Here is a 17408-nt window from a genome sequence, read left to right as displayed (position 1 = left end):
TGTCTCTTGGCCTGACCTGTGGTGGCGCAGTGGATAAAGCGTCGACCTGGAAATGCTGAGGTCGCCGGTTCGAAACCTGGGCTTGCCTGGTCAAGGCACATATGGGAGTTGATGCTTCCAGCTCCTCCCCCCGTCTCTCTCTCCTCTCTCTCTCTCTCTCTCCTCTCTAAAATGAATAAATTAGAAAAAAAAAAAGATTATGTCTCTTATGGGTACAAGATTGATAATGCTCAAGTGTAATTAATGAATATATTTATATAGAAATATAAAATGAAAAAAAGATTATTCTAGCTTCATAGAAAATGTTAGTTTTCAAGCTGAAATTAAAGGATGCTGATTAGTTCTTAATTAATTTCCATATAGAATGCAATGCTTATTAAAGAATAAGACAAATACACTGTTTTCTTCTATGCTTAAGTGTGTGTGTGTGTGTGTGTGTACTTAGAGAGAGAGACAGAAGAGAGAGAAGGGGAGGAGAGAGAGATGAGAAGCATCAACTCATAGTTTCTTCACTTTAGTTGTTTATTGATTGCATCTCATAAGTGCCTTGACTGGGGGACTCAACTGAGCCAAGTGACCCCATGTTCAAGCCAGTGACCTTGGGCTCAAGCTAGCACCTTTGGGCTCAAGCCAGTGACCTTGGAATCATGTTGATGATCCCACACTTAAGCTGACAACATCAGTGTTTGAAACTGGGGACTTCAGCATCCCAGGCCGACACTGAATCCACTTCACGACCACCAGTCAGGCAATTTTTAAGTATATTCTTTAGTATTCTTAAGTATATTCTTAAAATATATGTTCTTAAAACCCAACAATAGTCACAAGAATTACTGAATAGTAAAGAAGGCCAGGCCCTTTAGAAGGATGTTTCTCCCTGCCGCTACTGCCTCGCTTTCTACTGATGAAGCTTCACATTCATCCAGCTGGAAAAAGAGAAATATAGGGTCCTGATTTAATGTCACAAAACCTGAATTTGTAGCTGAATCGGCAAATTAAAAGCTGATACAGCAGAAAACAATATTACAAATTTCACACTTGTTAGCATCCCAAAGGTTTTTGCATCTTTGGCCCCTGCATCGTGGTAAAACAACAGGTGAACGGTTTTCATTTAAGATGAAGTTTGTGAAAGTGGAGATATAAACAGGTCCTGCCACAGGTGAGCTTAGAGTAGGCCCATTTGGTTTCTAGCTTCACTAGTGGCAAATTCCCTGATCTCTAAATGTATGATCAGAATAGACATACTGGCAGGCTGGAATCTTGGTTTTCGTATTATTTAGCTCAGTCTCAGTTAGAGGGAGTCCATTTAGTGGGGCTAATGTGTAGCCTTCATCTCTGCTGCCATCGCCAATCTATTTAAACACCCATCAAACCAGCACTAGAATGACCAGTTATTTGCTACCTCTATAGTGCATATTAATTTTACCAATCCAAAATATATGGAAGTGCATTTCATTAATTTAATTGGGCCTAACCTGTGGTGGCACAGTGGATAAATCGTCGACCTGGAATGCTGAGAGGTTGCCAGTTCAAAACCCTGGGCCTGCCCGGTCAAGGCATATATGGGAGTTGATGCTTCCTGCTTCCCCCCCTTTCTTTCTCTCTCTCTCTTCTCTAAAATAAATAAATAATAATAAAAAAATTTTTTAAAAATTTTAATTTAATTGGAAAATTTCAAATTATTAATCTGACCACCTTTCTATGATTTTGTCCATTTAGAATATTTTTTCCATGTACTGAACTTTTTTTTCCACTGTAATGTTTTTCTACTGACTCTCTTTTGGTGTAGAGAAGTTACAAAGGGTAAATTTTCTATTTGTTTATCCTAGGGTCATGGGTAACAGTGGCTCAAAATGACTGGCAAAAAAACAAGATCAATAAAAGTGGTAAAAATTAATAGGAATCCTAGTTTTAAAAAAATGAGCTTTGACGGGTTGATCAATCATGAGGACATGTAGGTTGCAAGTGTCAGGATGGAATGAAATAAATGTTGAGGCAAATAGTGAATCAGATCACAAACACTATAATAAAGGTCAGGAAAATAGTTAGAAACAAGAGAGCTTTAGAAATACAGCAAATAATTAGAAGGGCTCTAATGCAAGATGCTAGCAAATAACATATTTTAATCAGTTTACTGGAAATTTTTATGCCTTTTAGGTCTAAAAGGCTCTCTGGTCAGGAAACAAAATTCACTAATCCTCTCTATAGCTGATGTTGTTCTTTCTTCTATTCACCCATTTAGTTCTATTTTGTTTCACACAATCAATTATGTATCTCATAATCAGTGAATGTATTTCTGAGTTCTAGAATTTCTAAATGGTTTTTATATTCTTCTTTCTCATTCCATTCCATCTTTATGCTCTTTCATCTCTGAACATTTTAAACCTGCTTATTTTTAAAAGGCAAAAGATTTATGCAACCCAAAGAGAAACCAGAGTATAAATCTGCTTATTTTTAAATCTCTCTGGTTTTTGTCTCTTTTTGCAATTCTCAGGTACAAATCTGCTGGGAGCCAATCCAGCCTTGCTGTCGGACACAGTCGCAGCAGGAAAGAAGCATTTGCACAGCATATGCTTTTTGGGGCGTATCTGGGTATTTCCTTTGGCAATTCTTTCCTTATTAGGGTTTTGTGCATTCACTATTGGGACGGGCCCACGGTATGACTCCAACAATACTGTACTTTCCCAGGCTGCTCGAGACCCTGAGGTCAACCAGTCTGTGAATATGTCTCTCCAGAATTACTCTACAAGTAACCACACAAATATCTCCTTGACCACCTGAGCCCCCTGTGTTCCTTTTAAGAAAATTTACCAGCATCTCCAAAAACAAGAGCTAGAGGGAATTATACTTCCCATTGTCAAAGCTGTTCCCCTCAGGAGTTCCCTGAAGAAACCGCGGCTAAAGAATGTAACCCCCTTGCCTAAGCCTATAGGCATAGGAAGCTGGCTATGGTATCCCCCGGAAGGGGCTAGGTCTGTAGGAAAACTCCCTCCTACAAATCAGATTATGAGAAAATCTGTTGTGATTTATGAATAGGTGGGAAACAGATGCTAAACACAAAAGCCCCTTTCAGCCTTTACCTAGCTGATTGCTTAACCCTCCTAGCCTTTTCATTCTAGAGAATAAAAAAACTTTCCATTCCTCTTACATTCCTGACCTTCAGGTAGTGGAACGCTCAGAGAAAAATAAAGTTAGAACTTAACTAGTAGATGAAAGTAGTAGACAAACATAATTTTACTAGACAATAGGCCATTAGGTAAAGCAGAGGTATTAATGAATAGTGACCTTTTAGAAGCCTACGAAAGGCTGATGCCAGTATTGTTCTTGCTGCTTAGGGTATTGTGTAACTGTACTTAGAATGGCTTACCACCTGATTTATAGCTTAAAGAGATGTACTAACCTCTTCCTGGAATATTTATCCATATTAAAGCAAAAATAACTATTAATCAATGTATTCTACATAACATGTGATTATAACTTAGTGTATAAAAATAAAGCTATACTGCCATTGGCAAAGATGCCTGGCAGATGAACTGAAGAGTTTCGCTCTCTTACTCATTTCTCGCCGACGCTGTTCATTCCTTCGGGGACCCCTGAACCAGCTGGAGCTGGACTCCAGCACAAATCATCCTATTTAGTATAGTTAGTCATTTCCTCAAGTGGTTTTCATGAATTAAACTTCAATAGGTATTGAGTTCTGCAAACATTCTACATGTCCCCAGCGTTGTGAAAGCATGCATCCCTTTAAAATGGTTTTGCCGGCCCTGGCTGTATAGCTCAGTTGGTTAGAGCATCATCCGGCTCAGCAAAATGGTTTTGTCTCTGCTACAGCATAGAGGATAACCAGTTCTATTACAATTTAATATTTTTTAGCCTAAAATCACTGCATTCTAGAGAGTAAATTTTGGTTTACAGAGTTAAGGCCCTTATCTTTTTTTATTCCTCCCCAAAGTCACTTTTCAATCAGGTCTCACAAACAACTATTCACGGAATTCATTCGTATGCTAACAATTAATAGATATTCTTCCTTGGTTTTATACTTAATGTTTCATGTACACCTGAAAATAAATGTACGTATTCTATGTGAAGCTGAAAGATTCGATAAATAAATTTTGTTACTTTTGTTGCCAAAATAACCAACTTTCAACTTTTGTTGACAAAGCAAACAACTTTCACACCAATTTGTGTTTGGTCTATCAGTTTCTGAGTTATATTAAATGATAGATAAAATGACTACTCAATTGCCATACCAAGAACAGTGCAGGCCCAGAAGAGGAGGAAGGGCTAGAAACAGAACATTCTCACCTCCCACTGCGAGGCTGTAGTTAATTTGCTTGCTATTCTATCACTTAATGGCTTTCTGGCCTTTACTTTGAAACGTAGCAAAAAAGTTTACCTTTACAGAAATGTCAGGAAAAGCTTACATTTGGTAGAGACTTGACAATTAAGGGAGTTTAAATCACAATGGTTATTTGTAAAAGCCTAGCCACAGACTCAGAGGTGCCAGATACCAGTTGTTCTGGGAGAGACACCTGACCTTGGCAGTCTTGAAGATTTACCAAGGATATCAGATAGGACCATGCTGATTAGGCCTGTGCTTTATCAGAAAAAAAATTGCAGAGGAGTTGTTTCTATAGCTCAGAGGTTGGGAACCTATGGCTCACGAGCCAGATGTGGCTCTTTTGATGGCTGCATCTGGCTCGCAGACAAATCTTTAATAATAAAAAAAAAACGTTAAAAATATAAAACATTCTCATGTATTACAATCCATTCATTTCCTACCGCTTATGTTCATGGTTGTGGGTGGCTGGAGCCAATCACAGCTGTCCTCTGGAACAACACCAAATTTTTATAGGATAATGTATAACATACACGGGTCGTTGTATGGCTCTCAGAGAACTACATTTTAAAATATGTGGAATTCATGGATCTCTCAGCCAAAAAGTTTCCCGACCCCTGCTATAGCTGAATCCATAAATCTATAGTAGTAAAAACTAACCTAAATGAATAAATGGAGGAAAGAGGATGTTTTTTTCTTTTGGTAGAATTTCAATTAATAATTATAGAGGAAATTATGAATATAGAAATCACCGTTAGGGCCTGAATGGTGCTGTCACAGTGGATAGAGCATTGACCTCGGATGCTGAGGTTCCAGGATCAATACCCCAAGGTCACCAGCTTGAGCACAGGATCTTCAAAAATGATCCCATGGTTGCTGGCTTGAGCCCAAAGGTTGCTGGCTTAAAACCCAAAGGATTATCCTGACTTAAAAATACTAAGGAGATATGACAACAAAATGCAACATATGATCATAACTTGGAAACTTGTGCAGAAAAAATTAGTGAGAGAATAGAAAAGCCTGAGCTAGACTCTTATACACTGGTGCCTACACCATATCTATTTCCCACCTCCCTGCTTTCCAAATTAGTCTTTTTTCTAAAGAAATAGAAAGAAACAGTCTGGCGTTATATAAAGTAGCCAGAATTGATGTAACATCCAAGTAAAGCCTTTCTCGTTATGACATTTATGGGTCCCCTTAAGTAATGTCTAGTAATACATACTCAGCATAAAAATCAAAGCCAGCCAGCTAACAAGTCCTTCATAGGTACAAAGATTTTCCAGTGAGTCATGTCATTGCCTCATTTTTAAATATAAATCTCCAATTACAGATCAGCAAACATTTGGGAAAAGCTAACAAAACGGCGAAGTAAGTCCAAAATAAATAAACACACACACACACACACACCAGAATAAAAACACATAGTGAACAAGATAATTTTTTAAAGTTTAAATTAGTAACCTCAAAGGTAATGAAAAGTATATATTTCAGCCATATAAAGAAATAATATACTGCAAAATGAAACAAGAAATAAAAGAGAGGGATCCTATGTCACACCTATTATACCCCATCTCATACCGTCTCACCTATTTTTTTCTCTACTTTTTGCTTCAGCAAGGAACTTTTGCACAGTTATAATCTGAGAGCGCTGACTTCTCCCTTTCTGCACTAAGGCTTCTTTGACATCACTGTATGAATCTGTTGCAGGAACCCGCCTAACACTCCCAGTGCATAATCTAACAGTTCTCCCAGTAGGAGTTCTCTACCATCCGCAGGGGGTCATTTGTAGGTATATACCATACAACTTCTTATTGGGTCCCAATGGGCTTAATTCCCACTGCTCACTTTGATGATTAGCTTGATAACATTCTTTGTTTCTTCCCTTCCTGTTTTACCCTTCCCTGACCTCTACTCCTGTACCCCAGGCTTTCTCAAAATAAACTATTGTATTCCGATTCTTTTCTCAGGCTCTGCTTTCTGAGAAGAATACAGACTAAGACAGTTTGTACCAGAACTGGTTCTAATGAAAAGATCTACAAGATGAACCTTGGGGATTGGAGAATTCACTGATAGCTGGCAATAGCAATCTCATTGCTGATAATGTTTGCAATGATGATAACTCTTAGCATTCTGTAAAATCACAAGTTATAAGATTCACACAGGGGAGTGAGGGATTGGAGTGAGGTACATGGGAAGGTAAAATACTGATTTATGGGCAGTATGGGCAACAATAGTAATTATGTAGTTTATAGAATGCAAAAGCTTTACTAACAGTCTTAGAATCTTATGAAAACAGATTCAGTTTAAAGAAATATCAAATCAAATATACTGTGTGAAAGTAAAAAATGCTCTTTGGCTGTGTTTAAAGAGACTCCTTCTGCTGCAGCAGAAAACCAGGTTTAGAAGGTAATTGTAAAGATAGAGTTACAAAAAAGACAATTCATAACCTCAGCAGGCCTCACATATCATAGTCAGTGCCTTGGTAGAAAAACAATGAGACCCTGAGACCTGGGGTAGGAGAACAAGCCTGAAAATCTTGAATCCCCAGGTTCTCCTGGGTTCTACTTCTGAGGAGGGTAGTGGAGATATTTCTATCAAGGGTCACAGTAACGCTTCCACTGAACTTAAAGCTATGACTGCCACATAGTCATTTGGGACTCTACATGTTAGAGGGACAGTGGGAAAACAGTATTATTAGTAGGGACTATTGACCTTGACTACACTAAGGAGCTAGAATCATAACTACATGATAGGAAGCGACTAATCCAAGACTCAGGAGATGCATAGGGTTGCCTCAAATTCAGAGGGGTGGTAACTCAGTGCCTAATGATAACTCTTAAGAGTGTGTTTGTAGTAACCGTGATCCAAGAAGAGTAAGGTGCCTTAGGAATAAAGACATGTCGTCACATCAGACTAGCAATTTAGAACATATCAATAGCTGGCACTGAGCGGGAAATATGGAAAATAATAATATGGAACATAAAAACACACCTAAGCCACAGAAAAAGAAAAAGGACATAAATATACTGTACTGTACAGTGTACTGCATATTCTGCCAAACGCAACCAAACTAGTTTGCCCACATAGTCCAACACTAGCATAAGCCAAAACACTCATGTCTCAATTTTTTTTAAGTTTTTATGGGAGTGAGCATTGTAAACTCAAAACATCATATGTTGAGACAGTTGTAACCCAAAAAACCTTACTCAGAATTCTGACTGCCCTCCCTTACCTTGTTCAAGGGTCAATTGTATTTAGCTTTTGAGTAAATAATAGCTGTAATAAGCAAAGTATAGAAAATGATATTTATTAATTGTGTTAAGATTCAACCCACAAATTACAGCCTTCACTGTGGTTACAAAACAATATAAATGTTATCAACTTCAACATATATCTATGTATGATGATAGGTGTTAACTAGACCTTGGCGATCACAATATATAAAATTATTGAATCATTTTGTTGTATGCCTGAAACTAATATTAATTATGCCCCAACAGAAAAATAAAATTTTAAAAAATATTTTTGTATTTTTCCTTTGTTCCTAATCAATATCCTATCTGAACTGTATTTTGCTTCAAACTGTGAATTTACTGCATGCTAACAATAAATAAAGTCCAAAGCACTTACCAGAGAGAGATGTGAAGATGAAGACAATTAAATGTGACCTGGTAAAAGTTCTGCCCTTCTCTTTCCCTCCCTAACCAGACTCTTACGATTCAACTCCAATGTACTGAGCCCCTTTCCCCAACATCAACACTTGGGTCTGATGAACTCAGCTGCAAAGATATCCCTGCCTATGTGACCTCTTGGTGAGCTTACGTGTACTTTAACATCTGTTTATCACTGTCCATCCTGTGTCCTCACCCTCTACTTTATTCAGAATTATTAACTTCTGAATGATTTTTCCTTGTTTCTGTAAATCCTCAACTATACTTATAGGATCTTTGTGTCAAGGCAAGGCCCAATGAAGTAGAAAAGTTTCTCAAATATTACAAAGTATTTTGTAAGATTACAAATGTTATAAAACTTTCTACTTTATCCCATTATACAAGATGATTCTGGCTTTTACTTCTTCTTTGTTGAATGTATCTTTAAACCAGTTCCCTGAAGCTAGCAAGATAGTAATAATAGTTCCAGGCTTCACATTCACATAATTTAGACCCCTGTTGTGAAAAAGTATCTCTTCCAGCAAGTGACACTTCTAAGAAGAAGTGAACCTTTTTCCCACAAAGCCTCAGAAAAATTCCCATAGCATCTTCTTGGCCTAAGTACTATAATAAACTGCCCAGTTCTAAACTAAGTTCTGGCAAAAGAAATGTCATGCCCTGATTGATTTCAGGATTCCTAAGGGAATGGGATAACCGTCTAATCAAGTCTATTCTCTGAGTTTGGGCCAGTTATTCCTGAATCACGTGGGTTCAGGTATCATGGGATACTAGGGTGGTAACTGAAGAGCTATTAGAATTGATAAAAGAATAAATGGCCCCAGTTGGCTCAGTGGTAGAGCATCAGCCTGACATGTGAATATTCCAGGTTCGATTCCTGGTCAGGGCATACAGGCGAAGGGCCCATCTACTTTTCTACCCCTCCCCCTCTCACTTCTCTCTCTCTCTCTCTCTCTCTTTTTCCCTCCTGCAGCCATGGCAAGGTGGCCCTGGACACTGAGGATCGCTCCATGGCCTCTACTTCAGGCACTAAGAAGAGGTCAGTTGCTGAGTATCAGAGCAATGCCTCTGATGGGCAAAGCAGTGCCCCCTAGTGGGCTTGCCAGGTGGTTTCCAGTGGGAGCGCATGCAGGAGTCTGTCTCTCTGCCTCTCCTCCTCTCATGAATAAATGAATGAATGGTTACCCAGGAAATAGAGAATATCTACTATAACCATTATTTAGAATTTATTAATACAATGAGTCAGTGGGATCTATTCTCAAATTGTGTGACCTTATTCAGTGATGAGACAACTGCTATAGTACAGATAATATGTTTCTAAAGATGTCTGTTTACACAGTATGAGAAGAGTCCTAGTTCTTGCATGAGTATTTTCTACAAAATAAAACATGCATTTGTGACTTTGAAATAAAATATGACAGAAATGAGAGATTTATCTTTATCCAAAATCCCAAAAAGACAGCGGTAGAGCGTTGGCCTGGCGTGCGGGGGACCCAGGTTCGATTCCCGGCCAGGGCACATAGGAGAAGCGCCCATTTGCTTCTCCACCCCCCCCCCTTCCTCTCTGTCTCTCTCTTCCCCTCCCGCAGCCAAGGCTCCATTGGAGCAAAGATGGCCCGGGCGCTGGGGATGGCTCCTTGGCCTCTGCCCCAGGCGCTAGAGTGGCTCTGCTTGCGGCAGAGCGACGCACCAGAGGGGCAGAGCATCGCCCCCTGGTGGGCAGAGCGCCCCTGGTGGGCGTGCCGGGTGGATCCCGGTCGGGCGCATGCGGGAGTCTGTCTGTCTCTCCCCGTCTCCAGCTTCAGAAAAATACAAAAAAAAAAAAAATCCCAAAAAGAAAGTTTGTATACAGTAAACATTTTTATATAAATTTAAATAGTTTTAAAAATTCAAAAGTAAAAAAGGAATGTTCTCAGCTTAACATTAATCCCAATAATATAGCTCTACAGATTTTAGTCAAAAACTGTCATCATTTACATAGAAGAAGAAAATAAAAAGATGATTAATCCCATAGTAAAATAAGTACCTCTTTAGTCTATGATGTTCCCATAAAAACTACTTGAATCTTAATTTTGGAAGCAAATTCTTATCCAGTAATGAAAATCACTAGAAAGGAAGTAGAAAGGAGGCATTGTTGCATTTTATAAGCCAGTTGTTTCCCAACTGATTTAACATTTACAGGCAAAACCCAAGCACACATTCCAGAACTTTGAGTACTTTGAAAACTGCAAGGCTAACTATTGCCTGTCTTCTGCTCTCATAATTTAAAAACAAAATTTCCTTCAGTGAAAGCCAAGATCTGGAAGAGGAGTTTATTGATCTATTATACCCTGAATACCATTAGTCGGAATAAATAAACTTTTAGATGCCACAAACAAATTTAGAACCGAGAGAGAAAACACTGAAAGGGAAATGCAAAGTAAAAGATTCAGAATCAAGGAAAGGCCAAAAATCAGGTGACCCATATTGCAGACGAGAGACTACTATGAATTGTTTAAACCCTAAGATTTCTTTTCCTACTAAAAGGAATTTAAAGTCTAAAAGTTTAAGCCAATAGTGTCGCATGTTCCTCAATTTTGAATACATGTATCAAATTGCATTAGGAATGTTTTCTAGCCAAATAAAATTTTTTAAATTGGGATAAAAAGATCCATGTCTGTCAATCACCCTTATCTTGGGGTTAAGGAATTCAAGCCAGGGATCACATTTCCTCTTATCATTTTATACATCTGACATGCTTTTACGATATTTTTTTTATTCAGTGAGAGGAGCGGAGGCAGAGATAGACTCTCGAATACACCCCAACCAAAACCTACCTATCAAGCCCACTTGGGAGTGATGCTCTGTCCATCTGGGACATTGCTCTATTGCTCAGCAACTGAACTCTTCTTAGCACCTGAGGCAGAGGCCATGGAGCCATCCTTAGCGCCAGGGGCCAACTTGCTCCAACCTAGCCATGGCTGTAGGAGGGGAAGAAGAGAGAGAAGCATGAGGGGGAAGGGTGGAGAAGCAGATGGGAACTTCTCCTGTGTACCCTGACCAGGAATCGAACCTGGGATATCCATAAGCCAAGACAATGCTCTCTACCACTGAACCAGCTGGCCAGGGCCAGGGTCATGATTTTTAACGGTATGATAAAGCTATTTTGAAGGATCTATATCCTTCAAAAGAGTGACCAAAGCACTCTGCAGCAAAATGAGAAGATATCCAGGAGCAGAAGGAAGCTATGTGCCTACAATGACAAAATATTCTTAGTGAGAAGTCAGATATTTAGAAATTAGCTTTTTAGAAGATCCATGAATTTAATGGTTAATAGATATCTGCTACATTGTCTATCTCATTTGGAAACGGCCACTCCAGAGGTAATTCTGGTGGAGCTCACCCTAAGATCCCTTGACAGCAAGGCTGTCATAACTGTCTTTCAAATAGCTAATCAAAAACTTTATATATATAAATATGTATATATATTTTGACTTCTCTACATAGAAAAAAATTATGTATTCTTTTATACCATGTGTCTGTAATATTTTCATCCAAAAAAATCAAGAGGCAGAAACTAGTTATTGTGATTAAATGGGCTAAAGTATATAGAATAATGTCTGATAGTAAGTACCCAATAAATGTTTTATAGAATAAATTAGCTAGAATGGAGCAAAATAGGTAGAAGTTACACTCACTTCCTTCCAGATCCATATCAAAATTATGACTAAACTGTAGAACAATTAACTGGGATAACCATCTGAGGACTATCTGAACAATTTTCAAAGGATATACAGAAGCAGCTACACTGAGTCTGGTAGAAGGGACAGACATGAAAAGGGCTGACCCTGTTCCCCCATATAAGGAGGTTGAGAATCTGGAGACATCAAAGCTGCAGCGGTCTGCCCAGAAGAGCAAGGACTCTCATCCCCATGCCAAGCTCTCCAACCTGAAGCACCAGTGCTGGGAAAAGGAGCCCACTTAATATCTAGCTATAAAAATCAGCAGGCATTCCATTTGCCCAGGTGAGGTAACAAACTGCTGAAAAACCAGGCACCCTCTTAATAGGCCACAACACAAATCTTGCTCACAGGCACTCTCTCTGCTTTCCTGCAGAAAGATGGCGGGTTGGAGGAGACAAGAGACCTACAGAGAAAGACCAGATTGTGTGGTTTTGAGGGGGGCTGGAGAAACAATGTCCCTGTGCTGAGTCTCCCTCTCACACTGACCACAGACACCATCCTTCCTGGGTCAAGCACTCCACTCCATACACATTAGCCCCGTGGAAAGCTTGAGTCCACATTGCAGTTCTTAAAAATAACCAAGAATTGCCCTGGCCAGTTGGCTCAGCGGTAGAGCGCTGGCCTAGCGTGCGGAGGACCCGGGTTCGATTCCTGGCCAGGGCACACAGGAGAAGCGCCCATTTGCTTCTCCACCCCTCCGCTGCGCTTTCCTCTCTGTCTCTCTCTTCCCCTCCCATAGCCAAGGCTCCATTGGAGCAAAGATGGCCCGGGCGCTGGGGATGGCTCCTTGGCCTCTGCCCCAGGCACTAGAGTGGCTCTGGTCGCAATATGGCAACGCCCAGGATGGGCAGAGCATCGCCCCCTGGTGGGCAGAGCGTCGCCCCATGGTGGGCGTGCCGGGTGGATCCCAGTCGGGCGCATGCGGGAGTCTGTCTGACTGTCTCTCCCTGTTTCCAGCTTCAGAAAAATGAAAAAAAATAAAATAAAATAAAAAAAATAACAAAGAATTATGGGCAAACTTAGCAGGTGCCAGACACACACAGTAACTTGAGCAGTGTGGCTTTAGGAGACATTTTCTGCCAGTATGTTGGACTGATGCCACAATTCTAGTGTTGTCCCCCTGCCCCCATCATTAGCCTGGGTAACTGCATAGCCCCACCCTGCAAAACCCTTAGGCCTTGCCTTGCCAAGCTCACACCTCGCTTTGGGATCTGCTGGAGGCGCATGGTGGCTGCCCTTGATTTACCCTGAGACTTTTGCCAAGGAACCTCTGACCCAGCCTTGGAGCAGTTTGAATCTGTATTAACCTAGTGATTCACTGAGGACCTGCATCACACAACTCACATACTGCCTAAGGCTATTAAAGGCTAGGCCTAATAAGCAGCTGGCAGGTGGTAGTGATTCTTGGGGTACCTCGGACCTTTTGCTAACCTACCCCAAGCCTGGTACTAGTGGCAGGTGGCCTTGCTACACAGCGTGGACCCTCCCACAAGCACCCAAGACCAGCACAAGCAGTCACCAATCACTTCGTAGCTCCCAACAGGTAGTCCAGGGCCAGTAATAGGCAGTGTCTGACTGATCTGTCTCTTCCAAGAGGCCGCAGAATAAAGACATCCAGTGAGTGGCTTCAGAACATAGTAGAACATAACCAGATTAGCTTAATGAGTGGCACACCCAAAGGGAGGTCTTGGCAAACAGCAGACACTGTTTAGGAAAATTGCTAGGGTTAGGCTCTGCACAGCAGCTAATACACTGTGGTCTTAGTCAATTCTCAGTCAGTTAGACTGAGGATCAACCACACCCATGGATAGGTCAACAGCAATCATGATTAAACTACCAGAGCTGAAACAGCCTACACAGGTACATTCCTAGAGCACTCAGCTCAGGTGATCAGGAAAACTGCATCCTGAGCCCCACAAGACAACTACCATATGATATCCTATCAAGACCAGGAGACAGACCTGAAGATGGCAGCAGAGTAGGCAGACGCACAGACTCCCAGCTCACACCACCAAACTGGATTATAAACTAATTTATGAACAATCAGCATGAAAAACCAAATCTGGACTACAAGAACAGCTCTCAAAAACCAAGGAGCAAAGAAGAAGCCACAACAAACCTGGTAGGGAGTGCCTGAATCTCCCCTGCTTACTGGAACAGGGGGGTGGGGGTAAGGCTGGGCTCTCACTCCAAGGAAAAGAGTAGTAAATACTGCTCACAGCCACTTGCCTGGCAACCAGGGAATGAGGTATGTTGAAAGGGATCACCTATATCCCAAAAAGAAAGGAGAGAAACAGAGATGGATGGTGAAGGGGAGAGGAAAAAAGGCGATGACCTGAAAAACTGACTCATTCAGTGCTGGAGGCGGCCATAACTGGGGGAGGGGCTGATCCTTCCACAAAGCAAAATACAAAAGTACTTCCAGGTCACATAGATACAGACATCTCTCCAGCTCCAATCAGTGCAACAAGACACAGCTGAAAACAAGAAGTGGTAAGGAGGGGCAGTAACTCAGGTCTCCATGGAGATCTGAGATACACCTCCCCCTACTGAAGCTGAGAAAGCAACCCGCCCCCAGAGATTAACTGGCAGAAGAGGACTTCAGAGCCTCAGGTCACACCCACCGCATTCCTGGATACAGTTTCAAATAAGCCCCCTGCTAAGATCAGCAAACAAGACAATCACCTGTTAAGAAAACAAACAAATCAAGACTTCAAAGCAGCCCAAATCTAAAAGTGTATTACAAATAATACTGTGGTGGCACAGTGGATAAAGCATCGACCTGGAAATCCTGAGGTTGACGGTTCGAAACTCTGGGTTTGCCTGGTCAAGGCACATATGGGAGTTGATGCTTCCAGCTCCTCCCCCCTTCTCTCTCTCTCTGTCTCTGTCTCTCTCCCTCTCTCTCTCCTCTCTAAAAATGAATAAATAAAAATAATAAAAATAATAATAACAAATAATACCTGATGCCAACCCAAGAAGACTTAGAAACAACACAAGTAAAAACTGAAGGCAGACAACACCAAGCTTAGAATCAACCAGCTCTACAAAGAAAATACCCAAACACACAGACATAATGAGAAGACAAAGAAGTGCAATCCAAATGAAACCACTAGAGAAACCTTCAGGAGAGGAACTGAGTGATATGGAAATAATCAAACTTCCAGATGCAGAGTTCAAAATAATGATTGTAAGGATGCTTAGGGATCTTGGAACAACAATGGAGGGTCACCACGAACACCTAAATAAAGAAATAGCAAGTATAAAAAAGAATCAGTCAGAGATGAAAAATACAATATCAGAAATGAAGACCACAATGGAAGGAATTAAAAACAGAGCTGAGGATTGAATCAGCGAGTTGGAGGACAACTGGAATGAAGGAATGAAAGCAGAAAAGAAAAAATAAAAGAGACTCCAAAAGTATGAGGAAACTCTTAGAGAGCTCTGTGACAACATGAAGAGAAATAACTTCAGCATCATAGGGGTTCCTGAAGAAGAGAAAGAACAAGGGATAGAGACTTTGTTCAATCATATCATAGCTGAAAATTTCCCTAAATTAATGCAGGAGAAACTCTCACAAGTTCAAGAAGCACAGAGAACTCCACTAAAGAAAAATCCAAATAAACCTACACCAAGACACATCATAATTAAAATACTAAAGCTAAGTGATAAAGAGAAAATATTAAAAGCTGCTAGAGAAATAAAGACTATCACCTACAAAGGAGTCCCATAAGGATGACATCAGACTTCTCAACAGAAACACTTGAGGCCAGAAGGGAATGGCAAGAAATATTCAAAGTAATGCAGAACAAGAGCCTACAACAGGGGTCCCCAAACTTTTTACACAGGGGGCCAGTTCACTGTCCCTCAGGCCATTGGAGGGCTGGACTATAAAATAAACTATGAACAAATCCCTATGCACACTGCACATATCTTATTTTAAAGTAAAAAAACAAAACGGGAACAAATACAATTTTAAAATAAAGAACAAGTAAATTTAAATCAACAAACTGACCAGTATTTCAATGGGAGCTATGGGCTTGCTTTTGGACGTCTTCCATTGTGCAGCCACATAATCCTTTGCGCAGTACCTCGTTCTCATTCAGTTACTCTCAAAACACTGACCACCAATGAAAGAGGTGCCCCTTCCGGAAGAGCAGTGGGGCCAGATAAATGGCCTCAGGGGGCCGCATGTGGCCCACGGGCTGTAGTTTGGGGACCCCTGGCCTACAAAAAAAAAATACTATATCCAGCAATGCTATCATTTAAAATTGAAGGAAAAATAAAAAGTTTCCCAGACAAAAAAAATTCAAGGAATTCATTACAACCAAACCAATGCTGCAGGAAATGTTAAGGGGCATGGTGTAAACAAATCAAAGTGGGAAAAGAATATAGCAAAAGAGGAATACAGCTTTAAAGAGTAAAATGGCAATGAACAACTACATATCAATAATAACCTTAAATGTAAATGGATTAAATGATCCAATCAAAAGACATAGGGTAGCTGCAAGGATAAGAAAACAGGACCCATACATATGCTGTCTACAAGAGATGCACCTTAAAACAAAAGATGCACATTGGTTGAAGGTAAAAGGATGGAAAAAAACATTTCATGCAAATGGAAATGAAAAAAAAAACAGGGGTAGCAGTACTTATATAAGACAAAATAGACTTTAAAGCAAAGAATATAGTAAGAGATAAAGAAGGCCACCACATAATGATAAAGGGAGCAATTCAACAGGAAGATATAACTATTATAAGTATCTATGCACCTAATATAGGAGCACCTAAATATATAAAGCAGACTTTGTACTCTTTTTTTTTTATTTTATTTATTCCTTTTGAGAGAGAGGATAGAGAAGGAGGGAAGAGCAGGAAGCATCAACTCCCATATGTGTCTTGAACAGGAAAGCCCAGGGTTTTGAACCTGTGACCTCAGCATTCCAGTTTGACGCTTTATCCACTGTGCCACCACAGGTCAGGCTAAAGCAGACTTTGTTGGATATAAAGAGCAAGATAAACAGCAACACTATAATAGTAAGGGATTTTAATACCCCACTAACATCACTAGATAGATCTTCAAGAAAAAAAATTAACAAAGAAACAGCAGACTTAAAGGACACACTAGATCAACTTGATTTCATAGATATCTTCAGAACCTTTCACCCTAGAGCAGCAGAATATTCATTCTCTTCAAGTGCTCATGGTCCATTCTCTAGGATAGACAACATATTAGGACACAAAAGTGGTCTCAACAAATTTAAGAAGATTGAAATCATATCAAGCACTTTTTCTGATCACAATGGCATGAAACTAGAAATCAACCACAACAGAAAAGCTCAAAAATTCTCAAACACATGGAAACTAAATAGCAGGTTGTTAAATAACGAATGGATTAAGAATGAGATCAAAGAAAAAATAAAAAAATTTCTAGAAATGAATGATAATGAACATACAACAACTCAAAATTTATGGGACACAGCAAAAGCAGTACTGAGAGGGAAGTTCATAGCACTACAGGCACACTTTAAGAAGCTAGAAAAAGCTCAAATAAACAACTTAACCCTGCATCTAAAAGAACTAGAAAAAGAACAGCAAGTAAAGCCCAATGTAGTAGAAGGAAGGAAATAATAAAGGTCAGAGCAGAAATAAATGACATAGACGCTAAAGAAACAATAC

Source organism: Saccopteryx leptura, chromosome 5, assembly GCF_036850995.1.
Source record: "Saccopteryx leptura isolate mSacLep1 chromosome 5, mSacLep1_pri_phased_curated, whole genome shotgun sequence".
Taxonomy (NCBI): Eukaryota; Metazoa; Chordata; class Mammalia; order Chiroptera; family Emballonuridae; genus Saccopteryx; species Saccopteryx leptura.
This window is presented reverse-complemented; position numbering follows the sequence as displayed.